This window comes from Podarcis cretensis, assembly GCF_951804945.1.
Source record: "Podarcis cretensis genome assembly, chromosome: 5".
Classification (NCBI taxonomy): domain Eukaryota; kingdom Metazoa; phylum Chordata; class Lepidosauria; order Squamata; family Lacertidae; genus Podarcis; species Podarcis cretensis.
The window spans coordinates 61,737,342-61,753,593 of record NC_137174.1 but is presented as its reverse complement, the minus strand read 5'-3'; the positions used below and the strand labels follow the sequence as shown (position 1 = coordinate 61,753,593).

The 16,252-nt window shown below is 40.6% G+C and overlaps 1 protein-coding gene across 7 annotated transcripts in view; it reads left to right on the top strand.

The window, feature by feature from the left end:
- Nucleotides 1-16,252, top strand: part of DGKD (diacylglycerol kinase delta) — a 74,550-nt gene that overhangs the window by 19,057 nt on the left and 39,241 nt on the right. The window contains exon 1 of one of the 7 annotated variants that reach the window (XM_079978651.1): nucleotides 3,794-4,105. The exons of 5 other annotated variants lie outside the window; for them this stretch is intronic. The gene's annotated coding sequence lies outside the window, so the exon portion shown is untranslated. Of the gene's footprint in view, nucleotides 1-3,793; nucleotides 4,106-8,783; nucleotides 8,899-16,252 lie in introns of those variants that run through there. One more of the 7 variants, XM_079978652.1, reaches the window with a different exon arrangement.

Here is a 16,252-nt window from a genome sequence, read left to right as displayed (position 1 = left end):
ATTCTGTGTGTGCCACTGAATGTTCTGGTTCAGGTGCAATGCTAAACCACATTTTAGCATTGCAAAAATGAGTCCAGGTCAATGGCTAGTGAAAGCAAGCTTAACCTCAAGCCATCATTTATGAAAATGGCTTATTTTACCTAACTGTAGTAAAAATTACCATCGTTTAGGATTTGGACATACTATAACTGGAAAGTCAAAAGTGAAAGCTTTCAACCTCCTTGTGGCCATGCCAGAGGAGTGAGGAGGGCTAAGCTCATTTTCGCGATGATAAACCATGCTTTATGAAGTCATTAATTCCAAATAGATAGACTTGAATTCCAAAGAATTTTACATAATACTTTTTGCATGTTGAGTGTGACATATCAGATGATTTTATGTGATATAAAAAGAGTTAAAAGCTTCGCCAAAATGTACTGATATTACTGATGTTCACTTCTGTAAGAGGACAGCATCATTTCCTGTTGCAGCAAATATTGGATGTATCTTCTTGGGTTGTGCAAGAGACAGAAATAAATTAACATACCAATCCCATTTGGCCACAACCTCTGGGAGTTTCTTGGTGTCCACAGATAGCCAAATGTAAGCAGCATAAGCTAGAAAAAGAGAAGGTACTTGAATTTTTCCAGCCAGTTCATTATGGTCATATTGTTAGTTTCCATTTATGCTGGCAGGAAATTGGTTTAGTTTATTCTGTTTTTATCTCCGCTGCATTTGAATGCTCTGCATGTCTTTGGGATCTGTGCAGTATATATGTATTTTAAAGGATGATGGATGGAACTATTTTTATAGTATGTAGAATTTTGGAGGATCACAGACCAAAGTATATTGTAAGAATACTTAAGGGATAGTTTATTCAAGTCAAAGGCCTGTTTTTCTATAATCCTGTGGTAGACCATGGCATTGTGCATTTGTATTGTTAGTATATTTTGTTGGTAAACTGTGACACCAAAGCTGATGCATACCTGGAAGACATGTCCAGAGCACATCTGGTTCAAGTCTATAAAACCAATTGCTGTTGCTGTAGCCTGATTATATGAATAGGGTGGCAATTTTGGGTTTTGAAATCTAGCATAGAGGAGTTGACTACAGGGTGGCTCCAGGGGATGGGGAATAACCTCATGGAGGGAGAGAGTGAGCCAGCATGGTGTAGTGGTTAAGAGCTGTGGACTCGTAATCTGGGGAACCGGGTTCGCTTGTCACACTTCTTTGAAGTCTCTCATCCTCACTCACCTCACAGAGTGTGTGTTGTGGGGGAGGAAGGGAAAGGAGATTGTTAGCCACTTTGAGATTCCTTAAGGGGAGTGAAAGGCGGGATATCAAGTCCAAACTCCTCCTCCTCCTCTTCTTCTCTCCTATTTGAGGGAAGCATGCAAGACTAGTTGGATAACTACTGCTAGCTGACAACATTTCTTTTAGGGCCAGCTTGGGGGGGGGGGATGAAAAAGTGCAATACTGTACTCTTTACATACAGAAAGTCACTTTGTCACTTTAGGAACATAAAATGCATTAGTTTAGCATGGAATTATCTCTGGTATATTAAATATTCATTTTATTCAGACAATATTTACAAATTATTTTTCTAAGTTATCTCTATCATTTCCTGCTTCTTCATATTTCTCATCATATCACATTGTAAAAAGCTTCTACCCTTTCAGATTTATTTATTATTTGTTTATAAAACATATTTAGACTGCTGTGTTGTCAATATGGGGATGATACTCACCTCTATCACTCTTTTATATGCCATTCAGGAGAGGTTGTGTAGGTGCTGAATTATGTCTGCAGGTAGTGATGGGCTGGATGAAGGCCAATAAACTGAAGTTCATGAAACTTGCAAGTTAAATTAAACAGCTCTCAATTTTGGCCTTTGTTACACATCATGTTAAAACATATTTATTCATCCAGACTTTGTGGGACTCTCTTAGAAGTAATTGTTGGTTGAGAGAAAGGGGAAGATACCAAGCTTACTTTTTTTCTTGACTAGTGAGATTAGCAAAATAAATTAGAACACTGGATTTCAGCTTTATAGGGCACGCTAAACAGCCCCTTCTAGATTCTGGAAGTTGAATGCTGTCTTAGTGAATCCACTTGACTGTGATGTTTTCTAACTATTAATATTGTGGCAATTGTGTTTTTTTTATTATGATAGAAATGTGTTTTACTGCTAGCTTATTGATTATGGGGTGTTGGCAGCAGTTTTATGCTTTGTATCGCAAAAGTTACACTAAGAAAGGTAACATATAAATATGTTTAAATGACTAAAATAAAGGCCATTCTTAGATTTCTTTAGTAGGGGGTTTTGAAGTTACTTAGGTGATGTGATTTATGAAGATCCTCTTCACCCATGAAGCAATAAAGGAAAGGATAGGTGATCACTTCTGTGATTTATGTACTTCATCCCTTCCACCTTTGGCAGTACTTTGATCTTTCATCTTTGCATTTCTCTGCTGTCATATCCTGCCCGTGAGCAGCATTCTACCAATTCTGGGGCCTTCATTATACATCTTTAGGTGCCAGGCAAAAGCGTTCCCTTTTAACCAGGCCATCTGCCTCACATCCTATGCCCTTTTAAAATGTGGCTCTTGGGGGTCTGTTATTGGGTTTTTGTTCTTATTTTGATTATATATATATATTGCGGTTTTTATGTTGATCTTTTCTGTGAACCACCCTGAGACCTCTGGGTATAGAGCAGTATATAAATTCAATAAATAATAATAATACCACCCTCAGTCATCTGGAAGTGTCTTGTTAACTCAAATTAATCCGCCTTTTCTCTTTTGCTCCTTCTTATAAACTGTTTCCCAGAATACCTGTGTGGTGCTGCCATGCTTTTTTCCTTCAAATCTTTCCTCAGAACCCACTATCCCCCTGAAACCTCTGGCACAATCCCCAATTCCTCATTCCCTAGTAAAACTAAGGCTAAATGTGTCAAATTGAATTGAACATACTTCCTTCCCATTTATCCTCCACTGTTGTCTCCTCTATGTAGACTTTTAGAGTAATATTTATTATAATGGGACATTGAAGGTAACAAGGACATAATTCATTTAATAAGTAACATGTAGTTAGGTTTCATTTCATTTGGCACTGATGTAGGTTAAAGGCTTCACAGAAGTTGTGACTCTTGAACTGGGATTCAAAGTGAGAAGTGGCACCACATAAGTGTTCTGGGTAAGGAGTTCTAGTTAAAAGAGGCCGCATGGAGGAATGGGCAGAGTTTGTTTAAGAGAACAGGAGACCTTTGTGCAGCTAAATATATTTCCAGCTATAAGATATTTGTACCTGCTACAAATAGTGGGTGAACCAGATGATCATTTAATCCAGCATCAGATCCTCATCTGAAATAATCATTTTTGGCGATCACTCTAAAATATGATTCCTTCAAAATAATTCAGCAAAACATACTGTCTGGAATGCAGTTTACTCTCCATTATAAACTATTTTAAAACAACATCAATTTCACATTTACATTCTCTGATGTTGGAGATTATGTAGGAGAAAGTTCCCAGATAAAAACTGAGACATGTAGTAAGTGAGTGGGCAGGATAGTTTGCTTGGTACTCCTGTGCTATTTGGAGTTTGCATATGCATGGCATGCAGCAGATCTGTCAATAATCATAATTCTTACCTTAGACCTATTCTTTAAATACTGAGTTGGTGAAGAGGTGGAGTTCAGACTCCTGGAGACTTCCATACACCCTCTTGAGTTAGGAAGTGCCTCTTAGCTCTACCGCAGACCGGAAACAGCATGTTTTCACAGTCAGTGCCTGTCTCCTGAGTTTGCTGCCAGTAGGAGCAAATCTGTCCCTGCTCCTCCTTAAGCAGACAGCTAATCAGCTTGTGGGGAGTTGCACAGAATTCCTCAAAATTGGCTGAATGCAGGAATAATCCTATTAATACCTGCATCAAATTCTGAGGAACTTGCTCATTGTGAAGAAGAGGAGATATAGATGAGGTCAGACATGTGGATTAGAAAAATACTGTGTGTGAGATGGTAACAAACAAGACGAGAGAAGTGGACTGAAAGTACTCCACCAGACGCTGCTGAAGACTGCAACTGCTCTTTATTATTAGAAACCGTCAGAAATTCAGATACTTTAGAGTAAGTTGATCAGGCTCTTTCTGACTCTTTTCTGTTTATTTGTAGTGAAGTTAATAATAGAGACACATTTCACTCTTCTGTACAGTTGCATAAGTAAATGTTTTTATGGGCTGAAAGTACACAGGAAAAGACCTTGCTGCCCGAGGTAAAATTAGAAATGTTGTCATATTTTCCAGCACAGGAAGGTTGTAGATTTGGGGTTTTGGGGTCTCTCATAATGTAACACTGTAGTTATGCAGTGTTGTTTGTTTCTTCTCTTTATACAGATGAGATAAAAGTAGAAGAGCTGTTTTTATAGATTTAGAGGTGTATGAAAGTGTCGATAAAATAGCAGAGTCTTGGGAATGAGAGAGCTTCCTCATTTGTGGAAAGAAGTGTAAGGAAAAACATGTGGCTGTTGTTTTCTCTCATTAGAATTTTCTCATTAGAGTTGGTCCTGCTTTGGAATTGCTCTCCCTTGCTTTCTTCTTGCAGGCTTCCCATTATCTTTAATCTAGTAAACAAAATGTCTGCCACAGTCTTAGTGGTGCTAGAAGTGGGTATATCTGCCTTGCAAGTAAATATCTGCTTTCATACTTGAAACTGAAGCTGTACTTTGACATGCTGTGTCCCGTCCCCCGTTTCCCTCCCCCACGAGGCTAGTGAGTACACTGTACTTCACTCTCCGAGAGTGCAATCCTATGCATGTTTACTTGACAGTAAGTCCCAGGTAAACAATGGGCCTTACTCCCTGGTAAGTATGTACAGTGGTACCTCGGGTTAAGTACTTAATTCGTTCTGGAGGTCTTTTCTTAACCTGAAACTGTTCTTAACCTGAAGCACCACTTTAGCTAATGGGGCCTCCTGCTGCTGCTGCGCCACCGGAGCACGATTTCTGTTCTCATCCTGAAGCAAAGTTCTTAACCCGAGGTACCATTTCTGGGTTAGCGGAGTCTGTAACTTGAAGCGTTTGTAACCTGAAGCGTATGTAACCCTAGGTACCACTGTATATGACTGCAGCCTGAGTTTTCTGAAAGTACCTGATCCTGTAGCATTGTAATGCATTAGTGGCAGAAAAGAAGTCAACATCAGTGGTTGCTTATTTGTTCAAAATTGTTAAATACGTTACCTTTTTAAAAATAAACCTGAAGGCATACAGCTATCTTCGTTACTGTTTGTTTACCTTAAGCCTGACTTAGTTTAAAAGATTTATCTGCTTTAAATATAGGGTGTGCTATGTGCCTTGCTACTCTCACTGGGACTTAAAAAACTGTCATGTCAGTCTCTCCCTATGAGAGTAAGGTAAAAAAGGTAAAGGACCCCTGGACGCATAAGTCCAGTCAAAGGCAACTATGGGGTGCGGCGCTCAACTCAACTTCAGGCTGAGGGAGCCGGCGTTTGTCCACAGGCAGCTTTCCTGGTGCGACGGAACACAGTGACAAGTGCCAGAGTGCACAGAAACCGCTACAGCGGTACCTATTTAGCTACTTGCGGGTGGCACTGTGGTCTAAACTACTGAGCCTCTTGGGCATGCGGATTGGAAGGTCGACTGTTCGAATCTGTGCAACGGAGTGAACTCCTGTTGCTCTGTCCCAACTTCTGCCAACCTAGCAGTTCGAAAGTACACCAATGCACGTAGATAAGTAGGTACTGCTGCGGCAGGAAGGTAAACAGCGTTTCTGTGCTCTCTGGCTTCCATTATGGTGTTCCATCACACCAGAGGCTGTTTAGTCATGCTAGCCACATGACCTGGAAAGCTGTCTGTGGACAAACACCGGCTCCCTCAGTCTGAAAGCGAGGTGAGCACCTCACCTCATAGTTGCCTTTGACTGGACTTAATTGTCCAGGGGTCGTTTACCTTTTACCGTATGAGAGTATACTCAGGGCTTTTAACCGTTTGCTGTAGGAAGAGATTGGTATACATCTTTGGCAATACATTCATCTTAACAGCAGCGATTCGGCCTAACAGAGAAAGCTTCAATTTTGTCCAACTATCCAAATCTCTCTTAATTTCAGACCAACATTTTTCGTAATTATCGTAATTATCCTTAAATAGACTCAAATTTTTTGCTGTTATGTTGCCAAAGATGTTGTTTTTGTTTCAAACATTGCAGATTGTGGACAAGACAGAGTGTTTCCGGAAGTGGCAGAGAGATATATCTAGATTTGTCTGGCAGGGCAAAAAGCCCAGAATTAAGTTCAAGATACTAACTGATGCGAAAGAAAGAGGGGGCTTTGCCCTGCCAGACCTAAAGTTGTACTATGAAGCCGCAGCCTTTTGCTGGCTAAAAGACTGGCTACTTCTTGAGGACACTGACGTATTGGACTTGGAAGGGTTTAACAATGCCTTTGGTTGGCATGCATATCTATGGTACGATAAGGTTAAGATTAATAAGGTCTTTAAGAACCATATTGTCAGGAAAGCAGTTTTTAAAGTCTGGACAAAATACAAAGACTTATTGGAAAATAAAACTCCGAGGTGGCTCTCACCTCTGGAAGCTAAGGCCCGAAAAAGACTCAATATGGAGGCCAACTGGCCAAAATATTGGGAAATATTAGAAAAAGACGGAGACAATTGGAAATTGCAGAGTTTGGAGAAAATGAAGGATAAAGTGCGAGACTGGTTACATTACGCTCAGATTAAAGAAGTTTTTAAAAATGACAAAAAGCTAGGGTTCCAGGTGGAGAAATCGAAGTTGGAAACAGAATTGTTAGAACCAAAAACTAAGGTTTTATCAAGAATGTATAACTTGCTGCTGAAATGGAATACACAAGACGAAATGGTTAAATCGGTTATGATAAAGTGGGCTCAGGATATTGGGCATAATATTATGTTTGAGGACTGGGAAAGGTTGTGGACCACCGGGCTGAACTTCACTGCATGTAATGCTTTGAAGGAAAATGTAATGAAAATGATATATAGATGGTACATGACCCCAGTTAAACTTGCCAAAATATACCATTTGTCTGATAATAAATGTTGGAAATGTAAAGAACATGAAGGAACATTCTTTCACCTCTGGTGGACTTGCCCTAGAGTGAAGGCCTTCTGGGAAATGATTTATAATGAGTTGAAAAAGGTATTTAAGTATACCTTTACTAAGAAACCAGAGGCCTTCCTTCTGGGCATTGTCGGCCAGAAGGTGTTAAAGAAGGACCGAACATTTTTTATGTATGCAACAACGGCAGCAAGGATACTCATTGCCAAGAGTTGGAAAACTCAAGATTTACCCACACTGGAAGAGTGGCAGATGCAGCTGATGGACTATATGCAACTGGCCGAGATGACGGGCAGAATCCGAGACCTGGGAGAAGAGAGGGTTGAAGAAGACTGGAAGAAATTCAAGATATATCTACAAAAGTATTGTAATTTGGTTGAAGGCTAAGAAGGATGCTAGATCATAAATAATTGCCTACCACTGAATTAGATTTGAAATTGACGATAAGTGAGATTGAGGGAAATATAAAATTTGTGGAGAATAGATCAAATTAATTGAACAAAATTTAAGAATATAAACAAGATGATAAATTGCTGGGAAAAATTTATAATGATGTAAGTGGGAGTGGGAGACGTGAGGGAGTCCAAAGAAGTTCTGAAAAATATGTTATGATCCATGTTATATTGTTTATTATTTTTGCATTTTGTATTTTAAAAAAATCTTAATAAATATTAAAAAAAAAAAAAAAAGGAAGAGATTGGTATACAGTCATACCTCGGGTTACAGGCACTTCAGGTTGCGTTTTTTCGGGTTGCGGACCACCGATACCCAGAAGTACCGGAACGGGTTACTTCCGGGTTTCGGTGGCTGCGCATGCGCAGAAGCGCTGAATCGTGATTTGTGCATCCACAGAAGTGCCGAATCGCAACCCACGCGTGCAGAGATGCGCAAACGCGGATTGTGAACCCTGTGGGTTGAGAACGTGCATCCCATATGGATCACATTCGCAACCCGAGCGTCCACTGTATTTGCAGAAAGGCAATGAAATTGCATTTCGGGGGCTTGGCTATCCTGGAGATCAAAGTTGGTTATCCTGGAGATCCTGGAGGCATGCATGGGAATAGGGAATAGGATGGTGTGAAACTGTGAATGGGGTAGACTATTGTGTTGTCGGACAGGAGCAGGTCTACCAGTTTGTGATTCCAGCTGTAAAGTGCTGTGGCAGGATATATGAGAACACATCTAGTCCTCAAAAGATACATGGAGGAAGAAAGGTCTTGCTTAGTCATTCACTCTCCATAAGGTGCTTCACCCCCTTACCTGTCACCAATGGCACTCAAGTATAAATCTGGACCAGAATTTGCTTGCCTCAGTATGCCCAAATCTCACTGCAGCAATGGAAGCAATCCCAACATTCATCAAGTGGGGGAGATGGTAAGAGTTGTAACATGTGATAGAATAATAGTCCTCCGTTATTACCAAACACTTGGGAACCCACCCACTTCCATAGTATGCAGTTTGCCCTATTTTAATATAAGTGGCATGTCTGCCAGAATACTAAATTCTTTATTCTAGCTGTTGCCAGTCACTTGAAATCCTTCAGTCTGCCCACATCCTGTACATCACCAAAGAATAATGCACATTCCAATACCTGTATGTTTGCCAACAGGGAGGGGCGTGCATTTCTACTTCCTGCAGAATTACCAATCCGGCCTACAGAGCCAGTCAATCTCAACAGCATTTAGCTGACATCCATATTCTGTAGGAAAAGAAGGAAACACACCCACACCATTGAAGCACTACCCCCTGAGCTTGAGTTTCCTACCTCATCCTCTGCAAAATCTGCTAAGAGGCCAATCAGTAGTCCTTGACTTGGTAAGTTACCCACTTAATAATCTTGAAAATGTACAGTCCCTGGGCAGTATAGGGAGAAATCTGAGAGAAACAAATTTTGGAAACAGGCTGAGGCAAAAGCTATACTGGTACCTATAACCACGTGTTGTAATATATGGAGAAAATACATCCTTAAAATATACCTGCTAAGAAGTAGGGATCAGTGGTATATATCATTGCGTCTGTCAATTTCAGAATCTTGGCTATGTTCAAACACTTATTTGGTGAGAGTCTACTTTTGTTTTGCACATTTGTTGTTAAGTAGCCATAGTTTTAGTTCTGCGTAAGGGGCTGTAGCAATCAAATTTGTTACTTTCTCCCTATCTTGAATAAGTTATATATTGCTTTATTCTTGGACTTAGGCATTTTTGTTTTCACTGTTTATCTTATCTTGAATGTAATTTAACTAGGTAAGGATAAGGTAGGCAATATAGTATATTGACATTTGAATTAGACCTTGGTCTGTAGTACTTCTCTGATGAAATGCATATGTTCTGCTTTGTTTGAAGAGAAATCAAATACTGAAGGTTTCTTTCTTTATGTTAAATAGCAGCACTGAGCATTAAGTTCTGATTTGTTCCATTGTTTCTGGCAAATCTGGATAATTTGTTTTCAGGCTTGCAAACAGAGCACATTTCTGTACGAATTAGTACACTCATTTATTCTTGGTTATACATATTACATTTTTTCTTTTATTTTATTGTTACATTTGTATCCCATTCTTCCAAGGAACTCATAGTAACATTCTAGTCTCCCTTATAATGTAGATAAGGGTACTTTACGGGTTACTATGTGAGGTAGGTTAGTAGCTTATGCAAGGCCACCCAGTGAATTTTAACCACTGTACTACCTTGGCTGTTGCGAGGGAGAATGATGAGTAGGGATCACCCTGTTGACAGGCTTCAGCAAAACTGTTTTTGGGGGTGGTTTTGGTCAGCTTGTTTGGCACAAAGTTCATGGAATTTACTCCTAAATAGCTTTGTTTACCAGTTGTACCTATAGATATGGAAGAATTATTTGACTCAAGTATCGGCTCTGCCACCATGAAACAAGATTTTTGCTACTCCAGAAATATTATTGGGGAGCTGGGGAAGGGGGACAGGGAAGGGGGTGGAGCTGGCTGGTGAATTGACCTAATTCTGGGAGTGTAGCGATAGTAAGTGGCCCCTTGCTGCTCAGAGGCCAGAGGCATTTTTACATTTTCCTGTTCCTTTTTAAGTCCATAAAATAGTTCTCCATTTGAAAATAAAACTGTGAAAATACCATTCAAGTGTTTTATCCCCAGAAAATATGTATTATAGTCTCTCCTGGAGAAAGAGAGAAGATGTAAGGTAGTTTTCACAATATGGTAATGTTATATAGAACAGTAATGGACAGGTTATAGATTCTTGGATGGGAGCACATTCTGCCCTCTGTAGTGTGGGGAGGGATCATCAAAAATGACCAGGTTTCATAATAAATTTGATGCCATTGGAGCCTCTGTGGTAAGGCATAGCATTGTGTACACATAAAAAGGTAAAAGGTAAAGGACCCCTGACAGTTCAGTCTTGAACGACTCTGGGGTTGTAGCACTCATCTCGGTTTACAGGCCGAAGGAGCTGGCGTTTGTCTGCAGACAGTTTTTCTGGGTTATGTGGCCAGCATGACTAAGCTACTTCTGGCACAACAGAACACCGAAACTAGAGCAGCACACAGAAACACCGTTTACCTTCCCGCTGGAGCAGTACCTATTTATCTACTTGCACTTTTTGGCGTGCTTTTGAACTGCTAGGTTGGCAGGAGCTGGGACTGAGCAATGGAAGCTCACCCCGTCGTGGGGATTTGAACTGCTGACCTTCTGATCAGCAAGCCCAAGAGGCTCTGTGATTTAGACCACAGCGCCATCCGCATCCCCGAAAAATAAAAATATTTACGTATTACAAACTTGCTGCATTCAAATTTGAAAGATGGATGTAACAGCAAAGTTGTTTGCCACCTGAAAAATGGCTTTAATTCAAAAAGAGTAGAGCCACTGGGAACCACAGAAAATTGGCTTCGGGTGTGGACTTGATTTCCAAGTTGGTAATCCTTGATGTTAGCATTAACAACTTCAGTAGTAAGATATGCACAATATTTTTGTCGTCTATAAATAATAGGGCTAGAAATAGATGACTTCATCTTACACTGTTTTCAGTGCAGGTGGCTTAGATTCTGGTAAATGTGAGTATTTCTAGATATTGTTTTATCATTTGCATAGTCTCAATAGCTCAGTGTTTCTTCTTTCTGAAGGTGTAACTTAAGAGGCAGACCTTTGGTAAACATATTCTAGTTTCATGAGTTAAGGTTGAAATATTTAATCAGTATTTACCAAAGAATTGCTCTGCGGATTATTTTAGATCTCTGACAATAGTACTTTATGGAATTATTTACTGTTGAAAGGGTGTTTCTGTACAGTTTACTATGAATGCATATCCAACTTGCAACTCAGAATCATCCATTCTGGCACATTTCAGGAACCGTCAAACTGAAGAAGAGATGGATCATGGTTATTCATTGCTGAGTAAAGAAATGGGAAGGAAAAGGAGATTGAGATTGTTTGTAGAAAGATTTTGTTCTCTTGGAAAGGAAAGTTGTTTTACTGGTAGATAATGTAACACCCAATCATGGCTGGCTGGTTGGTAACCTATGTTCAACATAATCTGCTTTAATGTACTTCAGTTTTTCAAAACATTTAGTCCCAGTTGTTTGCTTATATGAACAGGTGAATGTGATGAAAATTTGAAGTTCTTTCATTAGGCAACCACTAGAATTTTGAGACAGAAATGCTACAATGATGGCAATGGATTTCTCTTTTTTCCAAAAAGTTTTACATAAAATACAAGATTGAGCAAAGCAGGGAAAGGAGATCAGAAGCATTTGCTTCCTGGTTTCAACTAACCCCATTTTATTAATATTTCCAAACAAGAACATATTTTTGTTAGTTTAATTAAGGTTTGTCTGAACAAACCAGCTTCAAACTGGTTTACAATCCTGGCTTGTTCAGATAAACAGTAGTAAGTACTACCTGCAGTTCCCAGTTTGGACATAAAATTGAGCAGTTGAAAATGGAAGTAAATGCTTATTGATCTTCTTGTGGCCATGCAGGATGGAGTAAATGAAGAGAGATCACCACTCTAAACAATTATTTACAGTTATGTCCAAATGAGGTAAATGCCATGCCCCAGTGGTTTTTGTTGTAAAAGTTTGGTTGAAGTTACATACCATATTCATGTTCCACATTTCAGCTATCAATTGTCTGTTTTGCATTCTCGCCTATTCATTTATACTCCATTGGCCCACAAACCCAAATATGAGGTCCTGAGTTATTATTTTAGGAGTTATCTATGTCTGCCACATTTTCTGTTCAAATAAACCTACTACCCATAAGAAGGATGCCCAGTTAAAGATACATCTAAGATACCATAACACCTCTTGTTTTGAATGGTAGTGATGTTTGAGCTTCGGCTTCTCTGTGCTGACAGTGAAAGTGTTTTCAATAGCTCAACAACAGTTGCTAGCACTTGGTTATGCCTGATTTACACAGCAGGCAACCTTCTATAACCAGCAGCAGAGGACTTCATCTGTTAAGATCCTGTAGCCTAGTGGTTTGGAATCATTGTCCTAGGAAGTACAAAACAAATGTCAGTGATCTATAATGCTGGCCATGAATGCTGGAAGCAATAGGTTATTGTTATGTATTAAATTTCTATACCGCCCTTCACCAAAATATCACAGGGCAGCTTACAATATAAAAACACAAAAAAAATAGTAACAAACAAAAACAATACCCCCCCCCCCCCACAGTTTAAAAGGCCATTGATAGTTTAATTAGCCAAGCACTTGGGAGAAGAGGAATGTTTTCACCTAGCGCCTAAAGATATGTAACAAAGGCCCCAGGTGAGCCTCCTTGGGGAGAGCATTCCACAAGCAGGGAGCCACTGCAGAAAAGGCCCACTCTTGTGTTGCACAAGAAGAAGGACCTCAGATTATGATCACCGGTCTGGGTGGCCACCTCATGGTCAAGGGCTGAGATTAAAAGGAGAATGCAGGAGGGATGCTTATGAAGTGTGATGGTGAATATGTCACATCTAAGTCCATTAAAAAAACCCCTGTTGGTCTATGTTACTCAGACTGAGTTGCAAAATACAATTTGGGGACTTGAAAATGAAATTTTAGTTTCCATGGATAGGGAACAGTGCAGTTGTTTTTTTCTTTTCTTTTTTTGCTTTGCTAACTTCTCACTTTTCATTGCACTTTTGCAAATACGAATCTGTTGTTGGATTTGTTGAAATTCTGAGTTGTTCAGAATAAACTTCCAGATGGAGAAAGGAATTTGACCCTGGGTTGGGAGATTACTTTTTTCCCAGAGAAAGCAGTCTCGTGTCAGCTGTTCCACGGTAACCTCAAAAAAGATAAAGAGACAGAGACAGCAAGATGGAATATAAACTTTATCTGTGGACATGACTGACATATAAATATTAGCAAGGGAAGCAACCATAAAGTTACTTCACTTGTTCCTAGAATGTCTTAAGAAAACTGCCTTTGTTTTTCTACCAGTGTGCAGATGATAACTTTTTAGAGACCTGAAGGTAGCATTGTGCAGCCCTCATTACTTACTGTTCAAACATTCATTTCCCCTTTGTCCCGCCATATTTTCAGTCAAACCAGTTTTGCAAGTTTATGCAGCATTTCAAGCAGTGCCTTGAAGAAAAAATGAAACTACTTCGCAGCAATGTGTGGTCAGCAGTGCTGAAATAGATGTGTGTAAAAGCTGTTGTGGGCACCTGTTAGCTAGCAATAACCACATAAATAATGATGAGTAACATAAGGAGAGATCTCATTTCAAACAGAAACACTTCTTCTCTCAGTGCAGGCCCGGATGCCTACCAATAACATCCTTTATGAGATGCCACTCTGGAGGGCCTCCCAAATTTTGTGAAGGCTTTTTAGGAGGTGTGGGGTGCTGCTTCTTAGAGGAGGCAGCTTGGAGCCTCTTGCCCACAAGTAGAATGACCACATGCCCTGGTCTGGATCCTTCCCAATATTACCTTTCCTCTACTTTTATTTTATTTTTACAGTAAGCTCACATCTTGCATGGGCGTTACAGTCTGGGGATTGCACCTAAAGCCAAAATCATGTATACACATTGGGTTAAATGGCGGGTGGGATTGCCCAAGTCATTTCCCCCAGAACCTCTCCCCCCTTTTTATTTTTATTTTCCCCCCACATGCATAAAGCTGAATGCCCACAATTTAAAAGTACACACACTGTGGGCTTACTATATATTGCATGCATCTGTTCAACAACTTAAAATCGCGATGCAGTAAAAAAATTAAAATGCAACAATAAAACGCACAAAATTTGAAAATGACAACAGCAGAGATTGCAAATGACCTTAACAAGCTAGCTTACCAGAAAAAAAAACTTAGCCAAAGGAGGAGAGGCAGAGTGGGGGTGGGGAGTATCCATGCTTCGTGGAGCAAAGTGTCCCACAATATGGGACAAGTACTGAAAAGACCCTTGACACCAGCAGTGCCTCCATCTTAGGTGGGATACGAAGAATGGCATGTATCTATCACTGAACCTGAATGAGGCAATCCAGGCTATCCAGTTCCACTGAGAAATGCTCTGCCATTTCCATTCTCCTATATTTTAATTTCTGTTTTTATTTCATCTTTTCTAGTAAAACACACTACTAATCCAGAATCTGCCTGTGAATTGGTATGGTCAGTTTTTTTACTTGCGTAGAACCAGGGAAGCAGCTGTATTTAGAAAACAGGAAAACAGACGTATCTGGCTTTTCCACTGACACAGCCAGGCTCCCCTTTTTTCTTTCCCATTATGTTTGCACAGTTCTCAAGCTACAGGTTCTGGATCAGGGTTTGTGCCGTGGTAGCACAGAGGGGTGGCCTATAAAGTGAACAGGAGTGGGGGAAAGAATCTAAGCGCTACAACTGATTGATATTTCTTGGAACATAAAGCCCCAAATGAGTGAAATTTTGAACTGAATACTGATTTCATACATGCTGTTTAAAGAACTCTTGTATGTCTCATCCACTGTTAGCATGCTGTGATGGGATAATGAGCTGCTTGTGCGTAAAAGCTGAATCCCTCAGAGCTTTGCAAAGGTTTCAAAGCTCTGCCTTTACGGGAGCCCTCAAAGCATGACTCCCTCAATCGCTGGCAGAATCTGTCAGTGGGCGTTTCCGGAATTTGCGCCAACATAAGAGTTCCTTAGGGGACGCAGGTGGCGCTGTGGGTTAAAGCCTCAGCGCCTAGGACTTGCCGATCGAAAGGTCGGCGGTTCGAATCCCTGCGGCGGGGTGCGCTCCCGCTGCTCGGTCCCAGCGCCTGCCAACCTAGCAGTTCGAAAGCACCTCCGGGTGCAAGTAGATAAATAGGGACCGCTTACCAGCGGGAAGGTAAACGGCGTTTCCGTGTGCGGCTCTGGCTCACCAGAGCAGCGATGTCACGCTGGCCACGTGACCCGGAAGTGTCTCCGGACAGCGCTGGCCCCTGGCCTCTTAAGTGAGATGGGCGCACAACCCCAGAGTCTGTCAAGACTGGCCCGTACGGGCAGGGGTACCTTTACCTTTTTAAGAGTTCCTTAACGGACACTCTCCTTCGGGATTCTCGGCGTGACAGTTTCCTGCGAGGAGTAGGTGTACCCAGAGGAGGTCCTGAGACCTCCCCGCTGTTCTCACTGGAAGTCTCCTGGAGCCATCCCTCCGACTGAGTTTCTCCATGAACTCTCTCTCTCCCCCTGCTGGTTCCTTCCTCTGCATCCGAGGGTTTCCTAGCCTCCTTGAGCCCCTCCACCACCTGACTCTCCGATGGCAGTTCCCTGACACATGCCTTGTGAAAACAGAAATTCAGTTTAATTGTATTTGTATCATCTTTTTAAATCCGCCAGTAGCTATGTGATTTTTATGTCACCTGTGAATAAAAGTTCTATCTGTGACAACAGTGCTTGCCATTGCTTTGCATTGCTAGGAACAGTAGTTAATACGGAAAGACAATATTACACAGTTTTATAGGATTCTGTCAGAGTCCAGACCAGCTATGAACAAACATCAAGGTTAAATTTAGTGGGGTGCATTCAAATTGAAAGCATAACTTTTGCACGATGTTAAGTGAAGCTGCAAATTTTCCCAAGTGATATTAAAGTGCTTTGTCATATATATATGTTTTTGACCTTGTAGTAACAAACTCTTCAGCCCTATTAGTATTAATGGGATATATGTACTGATTTTTTATTTTATTTTTTTTATTTTTACGAAAATAAGCAGCTTCCGTTATGCTTCTTGCTGTTTATAAA